Source organism: Xyrauchen texanus, chromosome 7 (genome assembly GCF_025860055.1).
Source record: "Xyrauchen texanus isolate HMW12.3.18 chromosome 7, RBS_HiC_50CHRs, whole genome shotgun sequence".
NCBI lineage: Eukaryota > Metazoa > Chordata > Actinopteri > Cypriniformes > Catostomidae > Xyrauchen > Xyrauchen texanus.
This window is the reverse complement of record NC_068282.1, coordinates 37,865,470-37,886,077: the sequence shown is the minus strand read 5'-3', so window position 1 is coordinate 37,886,077 and position 20,608 is coordinate 37,865,470. Positions and strand designations below refer to the sequence as shown.

The 20,608-nt window shown below is 38.2% G+C and overlaps 1 pseudogene; it reads left to right on the top strand.

Moving 5' to 3' along the window:
- Positions 1–8,849: 8,849 nt before the first annotated feature.
- On the top strand, positions 8,850–20,575 carry LOC127646757 (aspartyl aminopeptidase-like; annotated as a pseudogene).
- Positions 20,576–20,608: the final 33 nt, after the last annotated feature.

The following is a 20,608-nucleotide window of genomic DNA, read 5'->3' as shown; positions in this document are numbered from 1 at the left end:
ACGAAATACACAGTGCCAACAGTGTTCAAAATGTCAGCAGCCAGCCAATATCATTCAGTTACATTCAAAACCTGTTTAGGCTTAGGTCGTATACACGCGTAGTAAGTCAGATGTTTACTTAATTCATAGTCCGAGACGAAATTTGGCTGAAAGCAAATGTTACTTTCAAGCCCTGTTCATAACATTATTGATCAGCCAGTAAGTTTATTATGTTTTTGTGAACTTTCAGGCTTGGGTCATGCTGCAATATTATTCAAAGTTGAGCTCTATGTTAGGATGGGAAGGACTAAGAAAGCAGCAGTTACATCTGGAGTGTGCATGTGGAATGACATCAGCAGGAAAGAAGTCAGACCAGGGAAATCAGCTTCCACAAACCAAAGAGGCTAGACAGGCAGCTTCAAGCACCTTTAACATCTGCTAGGAAAAATAGAATCACACCCAGAGGCATGTAATAGTTGACAGCCTAGATAAGCTTCCTATTGCCATAGTGTTTTGACACCATAATGTAGCATGAGAAAGGTGTAACTTGGTGATCCAGAGATGAAAATGCCTACAGACACACTTTAATTTTTATCACTATAATTTATGTTGGTTTGAATAGGTCTGCGTTTGTCTTCAGGTTACTTATTTTTTAGAAATTACATTTGTTTGTTGTATATTGTACACCTGTGTGTTTAAAGCTCTGATTTGAACATTATGCAGCACAGTAACTGTGTCTTTTTGTTGCTCTATTATCAGTGTTGACAGATGATGACATCCGGGAACTGCAGGTTGTGGACCCCTGTGCTGCAGTGCTGACAAGCCTGGAAAATAGTGACACAGACACCGCATCATCTGACACTGATTCAGAGGAGCATCCTGACTTACCTGAGCCATTGACTGCTTTATTTGATGTAACACTCAGGGAACTCTCACCACAGGAAATGCAGGTGAAATGTGAGGATACATTTCACAGACTTAAAACTACACTACAACCTCATCAATGTGAGAAACTGGAATTTGTGACACGGCAACAGTCAAAGTCAAAGGACTGGTACACCTATAGGGCTGGTCGAATCACAAGCACTAAATTACATCAATCGACCACAACTGACAAGATCAGCAAAACATACCTAAATGATAAAATGCAGTATAAAAGAACAGAATTAAATGTCCCATCTGTGCTCTGGGGTAAGAACATGGGAGGAAACGGCAAGACAAGCCTACACTGCATATATGTCCCAAAGCCATCCAGATTTCAGCGTCAGCTCATGTGGCTTAGTAGTGAAACCTTCTGAGCCACACCTTGGATCATCACCAGATGGGATAGCAAGATGTACCTGCTGTGGCAAAGGGGTGGTAGGGATCAAGTGTCCCTACAAATACAGCGATAGCCTTCAAGGATGTACAAAAGATGAGCAGTTTTGTCTGGACAAGTCATTCGCATTGAAGCATTCACACACATACTACTATCAATGTCAACTTCACATGTTTGTGTGTGATGTTAAATATTGTGACTTTGTGCTGTGGTCCAAGAAGGAGTTCATTGTGCAACGTATCCTAAGAAATGAAGAGTTTTTGAAGGAGGCTTTGCCAAAAGCACAAGACTTCTTTATCTCGTGTGTGTTGCCTGAACTACTGACAAGAAGACATGACCCTGTCTTGGTATCACAGAGAGTCTGCAAATACTGTGAAAGGCCAGATTTTGGAAAAATGATCATCTGTTTCAAATGCAGCAAACACGTTCACTACACCTGTGCACACATAAAAAGGAAGCCAGCAACATGGTTATGTAGGGAATGTCTGAGAGTTGATGTTTGAATGATTAAATTTAGGACTGGGAAATGTTCTGTATTGTGTTATGAATCTGGTCCATATTACCCAGACCTACATTTATTGTTTTCCTTAATTTTTTCCCTACATTCATTCTTTTCCATCATTCTTTCCTACATTTATTCTTATTCTTCACCCAGACCTAAATTTATCCTTTTCCTTACATTTTATGTTGTTGTTATTGATTGCTGTGTGTTGACGCACTTCTGTTTAAAGTTTTATTTTGTAATGCTATAGTACTTTAATAGTAACTATGTTGCTTGCATACATTGCAATTAAACTACTAATAGCAATTACAAATGAAATTGAAAAGCACTGTGAATTGTTGAGATAATCTTGGGGGAAGTACATTATACACACCAGTGGCAGCCAGTGTTGGGAGGTTTATTATAATGCATTATGTTTCATGTACAGTAAATAGGTTTTACAAATGTAAATCACGTTAAAACTAATACATGGTAATGTGTTACTCATTTGGAAACAACACTCTTACAGAGGTTTGTGAGGGCACCACATACAGTCACAACATCGTCTAGCATGTTAACCTGCGACACTGGAATAACTGTTTGCAAAATCGTAAAGTTTTTCCACCGACCAATAACTCGCTCCACATGGATTCTCACACGAGAAAGTTGTCTAGATGTGTCAACTTCCTGTGCAGAAAGCTGCTTTTTCCTTTTGTGCAATGAGGGATACGAAGCGTTGCACCATAAGCTGCAAGCTCGTCTCTGATGAGAGATCCCCTGTCGGCTAAAACCTCATCCCTAGGCTCCAAAAGTTCTAAGAAACCTGACTCTTTTGTGATCTGCTTGTCTGAAACCCATCCACCCCACCCAGGAGATAGAAATGAAATTGCACCAGCTGGAGTGATGCCGATTAAATATTTAATTGTGTTGTTGTGTTTATAATTTGACCATGTCTGGGCCCTAGCAGTCAGATTACTGGGTCTAGCTATGAACATTTCTGTGCAGTCTATTTATTATGCACTGGCAGTTTTTAAAGTTCCGCTTGAATGTTTTTGGCATATTTTTAAGTATTGCGCCCTTACTTGGCCATTTAATGAGTGGCTTAAGGACCAAGGCCATACCAGGGACCCAGCTCCACAAAATATTTAATATCGTGGTTTTTGATACTTTAAATCTATATGCCAAGTCAGTATTACATAGACCCAACCTTAATTTCATCAATATAACCAACAGGTGGTCTTCTAGTGTAAGTTATTGGATAATTCTTTCTAAGCTGCCTGTTATTTTTGTAACTAGCCACTCAAAGAGCACGGAGGTCAGTCCGGTGAGAAAAAACAATTGTACAATGTTGCATTAACAGTTGTGTAGGAAAATGTAGATTTCTGCAGCTCCTCTTTCAGCTTTACATTTTCTGCTTGTAGTGCCTCAAACTTCTGACACAGGTGTACATAGTCCTCCTGATGCTGACAGTGTCTCCAGTTCAGGTCATCATATTCCCTCTTTGTAACTGGGATGTCGTCTTCAGCTTTAATAAAGAAAAGTGAAAAATTAGCATGTACTGCAACCAATGCAGACAATTTCACAATTGGGGGTTCTCACACATTTTAGCAATGATTTTTCATAACTTTTCCATGATAGAAGAGAAGATACTTTATTGATCACAGGGTGAGATTTTTCGTCTGCATTTGACTCATCCAGGGGCCTGTGTACTCATATACAGATATGCAAATAGAGCAGTATGCCTGGCAGGAGCACACACACACCCTGACAATCAATCAGTTAAGATGAAATATATTCATACCTGGACAATGATCCATGCTGCATTCTTGTTTCAGAGTTTTATAAGAAACACATAGATTTGCTGACGTTAAAGGTCTATCATCTCTCCTCCTTTTCCTATGTTACCTACAATAAAAACAGCAGAAATGTACAGTTATGCAAGAGAGAAAAGTTCTTTTCTCTCTTGAAAGAAAGAAAAAGTTTTCTTCTGAAACGGACGTGATCCTATCGGAATCCAATAAAACTTAAGCCTCTTGGTGGAATATCGATTAGTGCAACCGTAAACGCAACAACCAGACATTTTGATGCTGGGAAACCGTTTTGATACACTTTCGGAGTTGCTAACACGTTAGAGCCAGTGGGAAACAACACCACTTCCGTTGCCAAAATGCGCGCGCAACTATTTGATCACGTGGGCTGTAAAAGGGATATTAATTAAACAAATTACACTAATGACATTTATTAATTAATGTTAAAAGTTAACGTTGACACAAAGATGCATGTTTGACAAAACATGATTATATTTTGAAGAACAGACAAAAGAAAAGCCGCTGATTCACGTCTGATGTGTGTGCAGATGAGCTCTGCTGTTCACAAGTGCAATGAAAGCTCTTCTCCAAAACACACACATTCAGAGATTTCTGGGCCTTGTTTCCCAATAACTATTGATCTTAGCGGTTTAGAGCATTTTCTACAAGCAATTTTATGAACATTCGTTATTTTTTATGTGCACCCAGGGTGTGATATAGCACCCGCCACCTGCAAAATGCGACAAGGCACAATCCAGTTTGCGGGCTCCTCGTCCAAATGTATTTCATGCACAAGTAATTTTTCTTATCTACCCACAACAGGTGGGTGACTTGTAAGACATCTCGGAGTGATACATGACAAGAAATGCTGTTAGTCAAAAAGACACATGCTTGAAGAAACACACTTTATATAATTTTTAAGAACAGACAAAAGAAAAGCCGTCAATGCTCGTGTCTGATTCTGTTTGTTCAGAGGCATACAACGGGACCCTGTCTCATGGAGCAAGCCCATGTTATCGCCAAGAGTTATCGCTCCTTTTTATCAGTTTCATTCTACTGAAAACTGTTCGCAAGAATAATATTGTCTATGAGAATGCTGCAAATGATCTCCGATCAGTTTGTGAGGTGCTGTGAGTTTTGCTTTATTTCCATGGAGCAGTTCACTCTTACACATTGCGAATGCAACTCTGCAGGTTGAGTAATATATACAGGTATCTTTAGTGTTGCAGAGGCGCTCTTCAGAATTATCTCCCAAGTAGGGTTTCCGAAAGAAATCCTCACTGATTAGGGCTCTACTTTCATGTCACGTCCCCAAGTGAGCTGTACTAATTATTAGGTATTAAATAGATTTGTACAAGCGTGTACCATCCACAAATGGATGGCTTGGTCAAACGATTTAATAAGACCTTAAAAAATATTATTCGTAAGTTTGTATACAAAGATGCTCGGAATTGGGATAAGTGGCTCGAATCCCTGTTCTTTGCTGTGTGAGAAACCCGCAAGCCTCCACAGGGTTTTCCCCATTTTAATTGTTATATGGGCGTAAGCTCCATGGCATCTTAGAGGTCATGAAGGAAAATTGGGAGGAGGGACCTTCACAGAGCAAAAATTTAATTCAATATGTTCTTGACCTGAGAGCAAAACTTCACACACTGGGGCGACTATTACAGGAAAATTTGCTACAGGCGCAAGAACATCAGTCGCGGCTCTATAACGTGGAGAGCGACTACGGGAGTTTGCACAGGGAGATAAAGTACTTTTATTACTACCCACATTGAGTTCTAAATTACTCGACATGTGGCAAAGGCCCTTTGAGGTCACACTTCGAGTTGGGGAAGTCGATTATGAGGTAGTGTTTATGGATAGAGGTGGGGCTTGTTAAATTTACCACCTCAACCTACTAAAACCATGGAGAGAGTATCCTTTTGCGATGGTAGTTCCAGAGAGGGTGGAGCTCGGTCCGAAGGTCTAAATGCCAATCAGTTCACCCTGGACCCTTGCGGAGGCCACCTCTCGCCGCCACAACGTAAGGAGTTTGCCAGGTTGCAAAATATTATTTCTGACGTGTTCTCGCCTCTGCCCGGCTGCACTAATCTCATAGAACACTACATCGAGACAACCCCAGGGGTAGTGGTACGTAGTATTCCCTACCGCTTACCCGAACACAAGAAACAAGTAGTACAGGAAGAATTAAAGGCCATGCTCATTATGGGCATAATAGAAGAATCCCACAGCGATTGGGCCAGCCTGGTGGTTCTGGTTCTGTGTGGATTATAGAAAGGTTAACGGTTAAAGGTTAAGATTTTAAAAGTGCCATACTTTCTGCTGCCAGTTGGTAGTGCTATGAACGTGACCCATAATAACTGCATAAATGTGATCATCCCTCATTAACAAACATACAGCTGAATTTTCATCAAAATCACACATTGTACAAAAGATATAAGGCACTTCCTGTTTTCCATTTTTATCCATAAATGTATTGCTTCAACATGGCAACAATTTAGCATCTACAGTGTCTTAGCATGATGTTGCACAAATTTGGTGCCAGTCATATGAATCCCCTAGGAGGAGTTTTTAAAATTTCAGAGCCTGCGATTTTCAAAAAATTCAAAACCGATTTTGGTGACGGTGGGTGTAAATGGGGTGCTACAGTGCCCACCTTACATGCCCATTTTCAAGTGTTCACTACAGAGCCCCTTCCCCTCAACTTTGCCCAGCCCTAGTGGCCGATGACTCTGATGTGTGCGCAACATTTCAAGAGATTACAGAATAACCATGGTCCCACCTCAGACACCAGACGTTCTGCCACTCCTCAGTTCCATCCCAGGCAGAAGATTTGGCTCTCCATCTGGGACATTCATCTCATTTAGCTTTTCGTGCAAAAAGCGTAGTCCTATATACATCGGGCCATTTCCCATGATTAGACAGATCAACCCAGTGATATTTAGCATTTAGCACTACCAGCCCACTACCGTATTTCTCCCTTCTTTCATGTTTCTCTCCTCAAACCTCTTCAAAACCTCTGCCTTCTCTTTCTCCTTCCTCCACAGATCCTGATTAGGGTCTGTCTCCACCTCCGCCACTGCTCCTGGAAGATGGTTACTTATTTTGGTATGGTATACCTTGGCCATTTGTAGTAGCGGGCATTATTCGATTTCAATGAATGTACAGTGTTGAATGAACGAGTGGTAAACAATGCTTTGAATATATCAGACACGAAGTGCTTTTTTTTATGAATAACTGCCTGTGCTGCTCAACCGAGATGAAAGATGACAAATTTGAGAGAAAATAGTATTTTAATTGAATTAATAAATTAATACATTTAATTTAACTATCTCATTGTGTAATTTTTCTTTTCACCCTACTGTTCTGTACTGCTTACCATGGACGGCATGTCCCTGCATTCAAATAAACTTTATTCAAGAGCAAAATTGATTTTAGTTTGCTAAAAAAATTAATTAATCTTTGCAAGAAGATACATTTCTTTTCACGCCATGCAAAATACCTTTTTTTGTGCTCAAAACATCATATTGCATGTGCAGAATTGTGGCACAAATATAACTCAGCACAAAGCACAACTAGTTTATCTGAAACAAAGTTACAAATTATTAAGGTTGTATTTAGTTTACTATATTAAGTGATTATAGTGTGTTTTATGTATAAAAATGTTAATAGTTATGCTTTTGCTGGGTGCCCCCCAGTAATGTGTGCTCTCCAGCAGAGCTGGGCCTTCCTTCGTCAGTTGAGGAAGTTCAACCTGCCACAGAAGCTGCTGCAACAGTTCTACTCAGCAGTCACTGAGTCTTTCCTCTGCACTTCAATATCTGTCTGGTTTGGTTCAGCTACGAAATCGGATATCAGAAGACTACAAAGGATAGTTTGGACTGCTGAGAGGATTATTGGTTGCCCCCTGCCCTCCCTTCGAGAACTGTACACTTCCAGAGTGTGGACAAAAGCTGGAAAAATCACTCTGTACCCCACTCACCCTGCCCACTGCCTTTTTTGGAACTGTTGCCTTCTGGCCCGACGGTTCAGAGCTCTGAGCATCAGAACCATCAGGCACAGGAACAGTTTTTTTCCTCAGGCTATCCATCTCATGAACAGTTAAAACTGCCACATTAAATTATGTGCAATACACTGTATAGTCTTTTTATATTTATCCAACTTCTTCTGCCATGACATTCCCTTGCACTGTATGTAAAAGATGTGTATTTAGTTTTGCACTACATATGTGTATGTGTGAATGTATGTGTGAGTGTCTGTGTGTGGGGCTTGGGGGCTACTAGTTACAAATCAAAATGGAGAGTGGAAAATGCGCACAGCAGCCACACTCAATTTTTAACCTTATCAGGCCTACTTTAAAGCCCAACTAACAAATTAAACTTAAAACTTCAACTTAAAATCCAACATAAATGAATGAATAATTGAATCACGTAACTAAAGTGACAGTTCTAAAACAAACAAAAAAATATTTATAATTTTTTTGTTTGTTTTAGAGCTGTCACTTTATTTACGTGATTCAATTATTCAATTATTACATGTAAAAATTGACTAACAAACAAATAAGTACAATTTATTATTTGTAATATTCCAATTAAAAAGAAAACCCTCTGCAGTGTATAGGTGGACTACCTCTTCAATCTAAATCTGATGGCTATTGCACCTCCAACCACTAGAAGGTGCAAGCCTTCTTCTGCTACCGGAGCACAGCAAATCTCTAGCTGAATATTCATAATCATATGTCAGTTTCCTGCTTTTATGCCCTGCATGTGAACGTCAACTTCAGTATATGCAGGTAAGAATGCTTGACAGGCTGAATTAAAAGTGATATGCTCGTTTGTAAAGATTTGAAAAGAGTGTGTCAGTATCTGATTTTGGGGATTCTGTAAGGTTGTTTTCATGTGTCCCGTGTTGCACGGATATGTTTCCTTAAATATTGATTTGTGGATTTTTGTGTTGTGTGCTCTTATTATTATTTTCTTTTTTTTGTTTATTCCCTTTCTTATGAGTTTGAAAAGGACTGCAAATGAAAATAGTTAAATAGAGAATATTAAACTAGAGGAGTTAAACGTGTAGGCATAATAAATTGAGGCTTCAGTCTATTCCTATAAGGACATTTAAAAAGAAAGAAAAAAAAGGATGATGTTGGCTGGATTAAATTTTCATGAGTTGTATAAATGGCGAAATAAATGACTAATGAAATGAAAATGAACTGCTTCATCTGTATGTGTTTATGTTTACATTTTCCTGAGTGTTTCTACAGTCATTCATCATGAAAAGCTCCAAAGAAGCCGTGCAGGCACCTGTCAAAGAGTTCCTTAATTTTGTCAATAAACGAGTTTCACCTTATCATGGTAAGAATGCCATCTTTTCCTATATATTAACTGCAAGCCATGTCAATTAATGCCTTTGAAAATATAGAGGAATTCATATCTCACTTTTCTTTTTTTCTGTATGTCTTTTTCCCCTCTTTTATTTCGTCCTACTCTGTCCTCTCTACAGTGGTGGAGAAGTGTAAATCTCGCCTGCTGAGGGCGGATTATACTGAGCTCAAGGGGTCTGAACACTGGGATACCAGCAAGCAAGGTGTGTGTTACATTTCTAGTATACTTTGTAAATAGCAATTTTTTTTATAAAAATTTATTTTTAAGGCAATGTTTTCTGACCATTTCAAGCATATGGGGAGAGCATCAATCCAATAATTAATCGAGGTTGTCTTTCCCTTTCCTCATGCAGTACTTTGTAACCTGGAATTACTCCTCCATCATTGCCTTTGCTACAAACCTGGAAATGGTTTTTCCATGATCGGGGCTCATACTGACAGTCCATGTCTTAGGGTGAGAGGGTCAGACACATGAAGCAGTGTGTGCCAGGGTTTGCAAATGCCACCAAGAATGTAAGCTTGCACGACCAAATGAAATGGTGTTTTTTTTACGCTTAATAATAGTATGAAGCGGTGTGTAAAACTCATAAATATTATAAAATATACTATTAAAATTTACCCAATGTGTTATGGAGGTCATCTCAGTTCTCACACGCACTCTCACAACAGACAAGGAGCACGTGACTGAGGAAAAAGCATGCACTTTAAATTAATAAATGTATGCTTTCGAGCAGAGGTGTGCACAGAAGGGGGGCTGCAGGGGCACAAGCTTTATTAATTATAATGATAGCTTTCGCATTGCTTTCAGTTTAGAAAGAAATTCAGTACGTCTTCAATAGAATATTGTTATCGACTGAAAGAGGTGTCTTTATTCAGCCAAAACCAGTATATTTTTTGTTTAAGGGATAGTTTACCCAAAAATACAAATGTTCCTATTTACCCAGATGTGTATAAATTTTTTTCTTCTGCTGAACATAAACAAAGATTATCTCAGGTCTGTAGGTCTATACAATTTAAGTAAATTGTAACCAGAACTTTGAATGTCTAAAAAGCATATTAAGGCAGCATAAACGTAATCCATATGACGCCAGAGGTTAAATTAAAATCATCAGAAGCGTTATATTAAGTGCGAGTTAGAAACCGATCAATATTATGTCCCTTTACTAAAAATCTCCACTTTAACTTTCACATTCTTCTTTTGTTTTTGGCAATTCGCATTCTTTTTGCATTTCACCACCTACTGGGCAGGGAGGAGAATGTATAGAAATCTGCGCAAGTCCATATAAGCAAAATAAGTTATTGTAATTTTATGCAAATTGCGGAATATTTGGAGAAAACGCTTTTACTCCCGATCATTAGCCTATTTGTCTTTATCTTGATATACACTCACCTAAAGGATTATTAGGAACACCTGTTCAATTTCTCATTAATGCTATTATCTAATTAAACCAATCACATGGTAGTTGCTTCAATGCATTTAGGGGTGTGGTCCTGGTCAAGACAATCTCCTGAACTCCAAACTGAATGTCAGAATGGGAAAGAAAGGTGATTTAAGCAATTTTGAGCGTGGCATGGTTGTTGGTGCCAGACGGGCCGGTCTGAGTATTTCACAATCTGCTCAGTTACTGGGATTTTCACTCACAACCATTTCTAGGGTTTACAAAGAATGGTGTGAAAAGGGAAAAACATCCAGTATGCGGCAGTCCTGTGGGCAAAAATGCCTTGTTGATGCTAGAGGTCAGAGGAGAATGGGCCGACTGATTCAAGCTGATAGAAGAGCAACTTTGCCTGAAATAACGACTCGTTACAACCGAGGTATGCAGCAAAGCATTTGTGAAGCCACAACACGCACAACCTTGAGGCGGATGGGCTACAACAGCAGAAGACCCCACCGGTACCACTCATCTCCACTACAAATAGGAAAAAGAGGCTACAATTTGCAGGAGCTCACCAAAATTGGACAGTTGAAGACTGGAAAAATGTTGCCTGGTCTGATGAGTCTCGATTTCTGTTGAGACATTCAGATGGTAGAGTCAGAATTTGGCGTAAACAGAATGAGAACATGCATCCATCATGCCTTGTTACCACTGTGCAGGCTGGTGGTGGTGGTGTAATGGTGTGGGGGATGTTTTCTTGGCACACTTTAGGCCCCTTAGTGCCAATTGGGCATCGTTTAAATGCCACGGCCTACCTGAGCATTGTTTCTGACCATGTCCATCCCTTTATGGCCACCGTGTACCCATCCTCTGATGGCTATTTCCAGCAGGATAATGCACCATGTCACAAAGCTCGAATCATTTCAAATTGGTTTCTTGAACATGACAACGAGTTCACTGTACTAAAATGGCCCCCACAGTCACCAGATCTCAAGCCAATAGAGCATCTTTGGGATGTGGTGGAACGGGAGCTTCGTGCCCTGGATGTGCATCCCACAAATCTCCATCAACTGCAAGATGCTATCCTATTAATATGGGCCAACATTTCTAAAGAATGCTTTCAGCACCTTGTTGAATCAATGCCACGTAGAATTAAGGCAGTTCTGAAGGTGAAAGGGGGTCAATCACAGTATTAGTATGGTGTTCCTAATAATCCTTTAGGTGAGTGTATGCCATTTAGTTGTTAATTCTGTAACCCTGATTGGTTTAAAGATCAGAATGTGTGTCTGTAAAATAAATAGTTATATTATAATTATAATAAAATAATTATGAAACGTTCTAAAACCAATTTAATTTTATTAAGCCTAATATTTTAATACATTAACAGGCCTGCCTACTCCATTTATAAAAGTGTAATTTGCTTAGTTAAGTCATTAAAATGTAAAGCAGAGCCAAAAAAAGAATTATAGCTAAAAATACATTTATAAAGTGGTTGATAACGGTCACTTCATTATTTGTCAATTTTTTGTGCTTTAATTCTTGTAGCTTTTCATGTACAAACCCCGGGACTAATTTCCTCTAGGTTGTCATTGTCATTTATGCACAACTTGCGGCACCAGATGATACCAATGATGAACTATCTTGCCAGTAATATTTAGCTAATACCAAAAAAATATTTTTGTGAAGTTGGTGACCTTACCAGGCTTATCTGTGGAGAACAAGTTCAGCAAGAAATGCCGAATTCATAAGAAATTGAATTCTTATTTCTTGTACTGCACGCAGCATTAATAAATGCAATCTCTGCATAAATGGAATACAGTCATTGGTCCTATAACCAGTGTTGGCTATAATCTAATTACAAAGAAATCATTTACTGTAATCTTATTACTTTTTAGTCAAAAAAGTAGTCTAATGCATTACATTTTAAATTCTTGTAATCAGATTCCAGTTTCTGACATTAATTTAATTACTTTAAAGTACATTATAGAGTTATGCTTATTTCTTATTTATTAATATATTTTATTTACGTAGAAAACATTAATTTATGTCCCGTAATTAGTCATTTTGAAGTAGAAATGTGAGGTGCTGAATGTATAACTTGTGTAACAATGAAAAAGAAAAAAATATAGACATTATTTTGAATTTAAGTAATTTATTACTTTTTCAACTAACTATTAGTAAAGTAATCCAATTAAAGTGTAAGAGAAATAATTAGTAATTTTTTAGTGGATTATCAACACTGCCTATAAATGTTTATTAACTAAGAACTCTAAACATAATTTGTACAAAATACAACTCAAAATGTGTAAATTTTATACTTGTTTTCATATAAACAACCAGTCAGTAACTACACTGGTTAGGTCTCACAAACCTTAAATTCATACTGTATAACAAGGTAACAATTCTTGGTTCATTTGGACATTGCTAAAATACACTGCAGTAATTTAATCAGATTACTTCAGGAACGGTTATGACTGATTCATAAGTGTTTTTGATTCTCTAAATAGAACTAACTCATAAGAGTCAATCGTACAGGAAATGGATTACACTGGCCGTGCAAAAGCATGCACGTTCATGAAACGTTAACTGAACCGAAAAAACTACATTTTTTTAAAGATTGGAGCTGGTTCTGAATAAGAACTGGTTTTTGGTGCCCAACCCTACTTAAAATACTTCATGTTAAATCTGATGCTGATGTTTTTTAGTGTTTCTTTGCCACATCATTACAGGTGGTTCCACTTCAAACACCATTGGATGAGCCACGAGTCGGACTACTTAAACACTTAAGCAGTGTTTTGGAGGTGAAACAGATTCACAGTGTCTGCTTAATATGCAGGTACAACTATTAAGACATTCATAGATTTATTTCCTGAAAAGTGTAAACACTGGCACATTGCTATTTTTGTTTGAGCAGCATGAAATTCTAAATCAACATTAGTGCAACCAATGGTGTGATTTTGGGATGGGACTAGCTATTTGTTTGTCTAGTATGGCAGATGAGGTGAGAATTCTGACTGGTTCAACTCTTATCTCTCAGAAAGTTCCTTTGAGGTAGCCTGGAGAGGGGAGGTATCCAAGCCACATCAGTTACTTACTGGGGTACCTCAGGGATCAGTGCTTGGGCCACTTCTCTTCTCCATATACACAACATCACTGGGACCCATCATCCAGTCACATGGTTTCTCTTACCACTGCTACGCTGATGACACGCAACTCTACTTGTCTTTCCAGCCCAACGACACCACAGTGACCGCTCGAATCGCTGCCTGTCTGGCAGACATCTCAGCCTGGATGAAGGAACACCACCTTCAACTCAACCCAGCCAAGACCGAACTCCTTGTCTTTCCAGCCAACCCTGCTGTTGAACACAACATCACCGTGCAGCTGGGTCCAACTACAGTTTCACCTTCCAAAACGGTCAGAAATCTAGGGGTAACCATTGATGATGAACTACATTTTTAACAGACCACATTTCAAAGACTGCGAGATCATGTAGATTTACACGCTACAATATCAGGAAGATAAGACCCTTCCTCTCTGTACATGCCACACAACTGCTCGTTCAGTCACTTGTCATAACTAGACTGGACTACTGTAACGCTCTCATTGCAGGCCTTCCTGCATGTGCTATTAGACCTCTCCAAATGACCCAGAATGCAGCAGCACGTCTTGTCTTTAATGAACCTAAGAGAGCACGTTACACCACTCTTTGTCTCTCTCCACTGGCTGCCGGTTCATGCACGTACTAAATTCAAGGCCCTGATGCTGGCATACAAAACAGTCACTGGGTCTGCTCCAGCATACCTACAAACATTTATGCAGAGCTACGTTCCCACCAGAAGCCTGCGGTCGGCTAAGGAACGTCGCCTTGTCCTACCAAAACAAAGAGGCACCAAAACACTTTCTCGGACTTTCAGTTTCATCATACCACGGTGGTGGAATGACCTTCCCAACTCAATCCGGGAAGCTAACTCACTCTCTATCTTCAAAAAACGACTAAAAACACATCTTTTCCAAAAGCACTTAACCGGTCACAAAAAAAAAAAGAATTTACATTTCTTGTTGCATTTAAATCTGTTTTGTATACTATTCTGATGATAATGAAACTTTTCGTACCACTGTCTCCTTAAGATGATTCGCTTATGTTTTCGTCTTTTGTAAGTCGCTTTGGATAAAAGCGTCTGCCAAATGAATAAATGTAAATGTAATACAGGAAACCTTTTTAAAAACAATTGTCATTGTTTTTGCAATTCAGTCTGGGGTTGCTAGAGGTTCAGACATTGCAAACATCACTTGTAGCTCAAAACATTAAGTGCAAATTGTTTTACGTTTGTAATCGTTTTGTCTCTTTCTTTTTATATGTGTGTGTTCAGGCAGAGAAACATCAACCTGCGCTGATCTAGATGCTGTGTGCACATCTCTGAGTCAAGCCGGATGCTCTGCTGGCCTTTGAACTATGTCTTGCAGACACGCAGCCTGGTGTAAGTTCCTCTGTTTTCATGGTAGACAAATAACCCAAAGATCTCAGTTTGGCGCTTTATTCTTTTTTTTCTTTTTTTTTTACAAAATCGTGCTGACACATTGTGGTACATTTGTGTTTAGCAAAAAGGATTACTGTTATTTTTTTACCCAACTGAAGATGAAGCTGCTTTAAATGTTATAGTGGGACTACCAGCAAGTGTCTGGCCATTAGTAATATAAAAAATTACTTAAGTGAATCTTGAAGGAACAAGGCTAAGAGCTCTAATGGCTATAATTTCCATATAATTTACACATAAAATATCTGTCAAAACCATGGTGGTGTGTTCCCACAAGTGATTTTCATCTAATATTCATGAGCTTGTCAGTTTTGACACGTTGAGCTCTGCAGGCGCTAGGTGGTGTTTACGAGGAATTTATCTTCTCTATTCGTCTGGACAACATGCACAGTTGTTTCTGTGCTCTCACGGTATGTCTGAACACAGAGAACAACATCTTAAATATTCAGTCATTCACTAGCCGCCCACTAAAAATTATCTGAGGAGTGATGATGAATAATTTATGTTTATTAATAATCAATTATTATGTCCTCTCTCCCAGGCTCTCATGGACTCCAGCACACCTGAATCTCTAGCTAAAGACCCAAACATCCGCATGGTAACTTTCTATGACAATGAAGAGGTGAGACAAAGAAAACCTCAGATTCTGAATCCATCCTTATCCAGACTTCAGTTCTGTCTCTTCACCTAAATATTTTGACTTCTTCATTGCTCTGTAGGTGGTATCGGAGAGCGCTCAGGGAGCTCAATCTAATCTCACTGAATTGATTCTGCGATGTCTGGCTTCAACCCATGATAACCTGACTGCTTTCCAGGAGGCTGTGCCACTGTCATACATGATCAGTGCGGACATGGCCCATGCTGCACATTCTAACTACCAGTCAGTCTGTCTCTATGGCAACATCTGTGTTTCTATGGTAACACTAAAGTTACCTTTCTTTTATTTTGTGACAATAGACCTTCACTATGATATACACTCACCTAAAGGATTATTAGGAACACCATACTAATACTGTGTTTGACCCCCTTTTGCCTTCTGAACTGCCTTAATTCTACGTGGCATTAATTCAACAAGGTGCTGAAAGCATTCTTTAGAAATGCTGGCCCATATTGATAGGATAGCATCTTGCAGATGATGGAGATTTGTGGGATGCACATCCAGGGCACGAAGCTCCCGTTCCACCACATCCCAAAGATGCTCTATTGGGTTGATATCTGGTGACTGTGGGGGCCATTTTAGTACAGTGAACTCATTGTCATGTTCAAGAAACCAATTTGAAATGATTCGAGCTTTGTGACATGTTGCATTATCTCTAGCATCAACAAGGCATTTTCGCCCACAGGACTGCCGCATACTGGATGTTTATCCCTTTTCACACCATTCTTTGTAAACCCTAGAAATGGTTGTGCGTGAAAATCCCAGTAACTGAGCAGATTGTGAAATACTCAGACCGGCCCGTCTGGCACCAACAACCATGCCACGCTCAAAATTGCTTAAATCACCTTTCTTTCCCATTCTGACATTCAGTTTGGAGTTCAGGAGATTGTCTTGACCAGGACCACACCCCTAAATGCATTGAAGCAACTGCCATGTGATTGGTTGATTAGATAATTGCATTAATGAGAAATTGAACAGGTGTTCCTAATAATCCTTTAGGTGAGTGTATGATAGTGAATCAAGATTCACTCTTGATTTTGTTTTGAAGGAACTGTTCTCCCAAAAATGAAGATTCAGTCTTTAATTACACAACCTCATGTTTTTGTTATCTTCTATACTCTTTATGTTCTTCTATTCATGGAACACAAGATGAAATGTTGAAGAATCTTTACTCTCCTCTTTTCTGTACAATAGCAGTTCATAATGACCATGGCTGTCAAGTTCCATACAGGCCAAATAAGCATCAAAAAGTATTCAAGACTGTTTCAAGCTTCCTCATGCCATACGATAATGTTGTGCGAGGAAAATACCAAAATGTATATTGTTATTCACTGATAATTCTTCCTTTTGCCATACCTCTTAAATCAAGCTGCAGCATTGTGGCAGGTTTGATGTCATTGATGCAAAAACGCCATGAGATTTAAGAGCCTCAATGAAGTGAAGATTTACCATGAATAGCAACCTAGTTTTTGGTTTGCTCTTACACAAAGCTTTCATGTTGCTTCAGAAGACTTTAAGCACAATGGTGGATTATTGCATGTAGTAATTATGTAATAATGAATTAATAGTACATTACAATTCATGATTTTTTTTTTCTGCTTAAGCTGCTGTTTTTTTTTTTGTGTAGGTCTGTGATGTATGATATGATTTTTCCCCTTACAGAGAGAAACGTGAGGAGAACCACAGACCTGCTTTTCATAAGGTACCGATCTCAAACACATAAGCCGCTCCTTAACATTAGCATGATAACCTCAGTAAAGCCCAGTCAGCTAATTCTCTCAGACTGTGTCTTGGATCAGGGTCCAGTCATAAAGTTTAACTGTAACAGCGCTACGCCACCACAGCTGTAACTGCTGCCATATTACGAGAGATCGCTGGAGAATTGGGCATTTCTTTACAGGTGAGCAAATTGCTGTTAAAGTTCCTCTCTTTCATCAGTTCCTGCTCATCTCATAAGGAGTTACATTTTCCTTGATCTTTTGAGATAAGAACTTGATGTACTTTTAAAAAAAAAGCTGCACTTTTTACATCCGCAACATGGTAACGTTATGTCAGTGATGCCTATTTCAGAGCAGATTTTTTATTGTATCTGTCAAGTAGCTGTTATTGATGGACGCATGGAAGTGTTTCTTAGAAGCAAAGCAGCAAGAAAATGGAAAATTTTAATCTATGGGGCAGAGAGAGAGTGGAAAATGGTAATGAAAAACTAAAATATCACTTTATTTTGCTCAAGCTCATATTGTAGCTGTTATAGATGCATGCAACAAGTGTTTCTTAAAAGCAAAGCAGCAAGAAAACTGAACATTTAAATCTATGGGGCAGCGAGAGGGTGGAAAATGGTCATGAACATTTAAAGTATCACTTTATTTAGTACAAAAGCTCATATTCTAACAAGAGTAGACGTTTTAGAGTGTTTATTTATGTTTGTATGTATTAAGAGAGCCTGATGTCTTGCTGCATATACCATCCAAATGCATAAACCATTATCCTAGCAACAGGCTGCTCACAAGACCGTGTGGGATTTATAAACAAAAGAGTGATATGTAGAGAATTAAAAATGTTGCCTTGGTCACCAGCACAGCATGAACTCTGTTTGTATACACAATTAAAACTGATATTCATTTCTCTCTATGTGGAATGGGTAGTAATATTAGACAGCATGAGATATTAGAGATAATTTAACCTGTATGTTTTTCCTAGGATGTGATGGTTAGGAATGACAGTCCGTGCAAATCAACTATTGGGCCGGTTAGATATGGCAGTGCTTGATCTCGGGGCACCACAGCTTGCTGCACTCAATTCGAGAGATGTGCTGCACATCTGGAGTCCTACAGACCACCACACTCTTTAAGTTAACCCTTAGCTAAACCTCATCTTGGCAGCTTAACACTACACCCTAAACTTCAATAGAGAACCAGTGATTTTCTATTTCTATTGAAGTTGTCACATGTGGTCTTGATCATGCAGTATTAAAAGAACAAAAATAAATCTAAAAAGCTCCAAATCAGTATTTTTATGTAAAGTTTGCAGTTCTGTAAACATTTAATTATTAAAGGGGCTATGGTAGAGAAGTGAAAATTTTTTTTTATTATTATTATTAGGTTTACTCCGCAACTGACAAATAGCAAGTTTCTGTTTGATATAAAGTTTACTAATGTAAACTTTAAGTTAAGGCTCTGAGGGTGTTTTTAAAGATTTCCTGTTTCAGAGGCTTAACCAAAATTAAAGGTTAAAAAAAACAAGGAGGGTTAAGTGTTTGGTATCATTTTAAAGAAAAAGACCCTCAGCCTAAGAAACTGCTGAAAAAAAAAAAAAAAAACACTTGAGCCTAAAATTTACTTTGACATTAAATATGTCAGGGTGTAAATAAGGATGCTTTGAAAAACTGCTATTTTATGTCCCCTGTAACTGAGTAACATTGTGTGTTGATATAAAAAAAACAATCAAAATGTATTGCATTACAAAAATAAATTATCCTAAAGTCCAAAATGTATCCAAAAGCATAATAATAATTGTTCATAAAAACTAATTACACATGCAAATACAACAATGACTAGAGGCATGCTCTCTCTCCAAAAGATGCAGGCATGAGTAATGAGATCTCATTCAGTTCTATTCTGTGTCATTTGAGCCATCATTGAGTCTGTCATGTACTTGGTGCCATTTCCTGATGGCCATATACAATTACAATGAATGAGCTTCTCTGGCCATATTTGGATGACTTTCACCTCTTGCAGCGATCTGAATCCTAATACGATTGGTTTAGCATTCAATGACTCCAGACAACATACTACATCATTTCCAATGAAGTCATATGATCCAGGAAAGTTAACGTGTTTTTTAGCCAGATAGCACATTATGCTTTGTGTTGATTATCTAATGATCTATGCATTTAAAGATAATTACCTGATTTTTTTTTTTTGTTTTTGTTTCATTTATGTTTAGTGAAGTTATAAGTGAAAACATGGCTTATAAGCAACACCTGTTTACATGTAACATGTATGCCAAAGACATACACTTAGCTATTACTTGCTATATTTTTTTCTTTTTTCTGAGTAAAGCAAATAAGTTGGCTATTCTACTATTTGAGAGCTTTCCAACAACATATGACACATGTCTACTTGATCAGATTGATGTTTTCATCAATTACAATAATATGTGCAGTGCAAAATCATTCATAAATTATCAAAATGGAACACTTCTGATTTGTCTGCAAATTTCAAAGCACTTGTTTAGTTTTGGTCATAATATCTACATTGCAATCTACAGCTTCTACACTTTAAAAAGATGCATATTTGTGTTTGTCAAGACTCTAGTTATTAATATTTGTATTTTTTTTTTTTTTTCTTGGCGGGCCCATTCGAGCTTAAAGGATTATTGAAAAGAGTGTTAATACATTTAGTACTTATTCAATTTATCCATCATTAGATTTATCAAAAAAATGCAATGAGTAATCAAAACTTTTTTTTTTAGATTAGATTACTTAAAGTGTAATTTGTAATCGGTACCTGACATTTAAGAAGTAATTACCCAACACTGCTAATGATACATTTAAGAATTGTTTGAAATGTTAAATAATGTGTATATTTGTTCTGACTTTTTTGTAAAATGCAGGGCTTCTTCGAGCACTTCTCCTTTGTACGAAGCAATGTGACTGTGTACTAGCCTGTGAGAGGGATTTACCAGAACCTCACTGATGGATTGATAGACATCATTAATAGAGAAATCAGTACCACTCTTGATGGGAATCATTTTCTTAACATATCAGTCATTGTCATGCCTTAGTTAGACTTACATAATCTCTCAATCATCTACCTGTTTGTTGTAGCTCATGGTGAAACAGTACAAGGCTGCACACTTTCATAAACTTTGGCACTTCCAACAGTCCAGCCATACACTCTGCTTTGTGAACTTAATAAAAGTTAATGAAATCAAAAACCCTTTGATTTTTCACCTGCGTTTGTCTCCATGTCTTTCATTAAATTGTGGTTTTTGGGCATGTTGCACGCCCCACATTTTTGAAAGCATGGCCAAAGTCCAGTCTCCAGTTGAACATTGACTGTTATG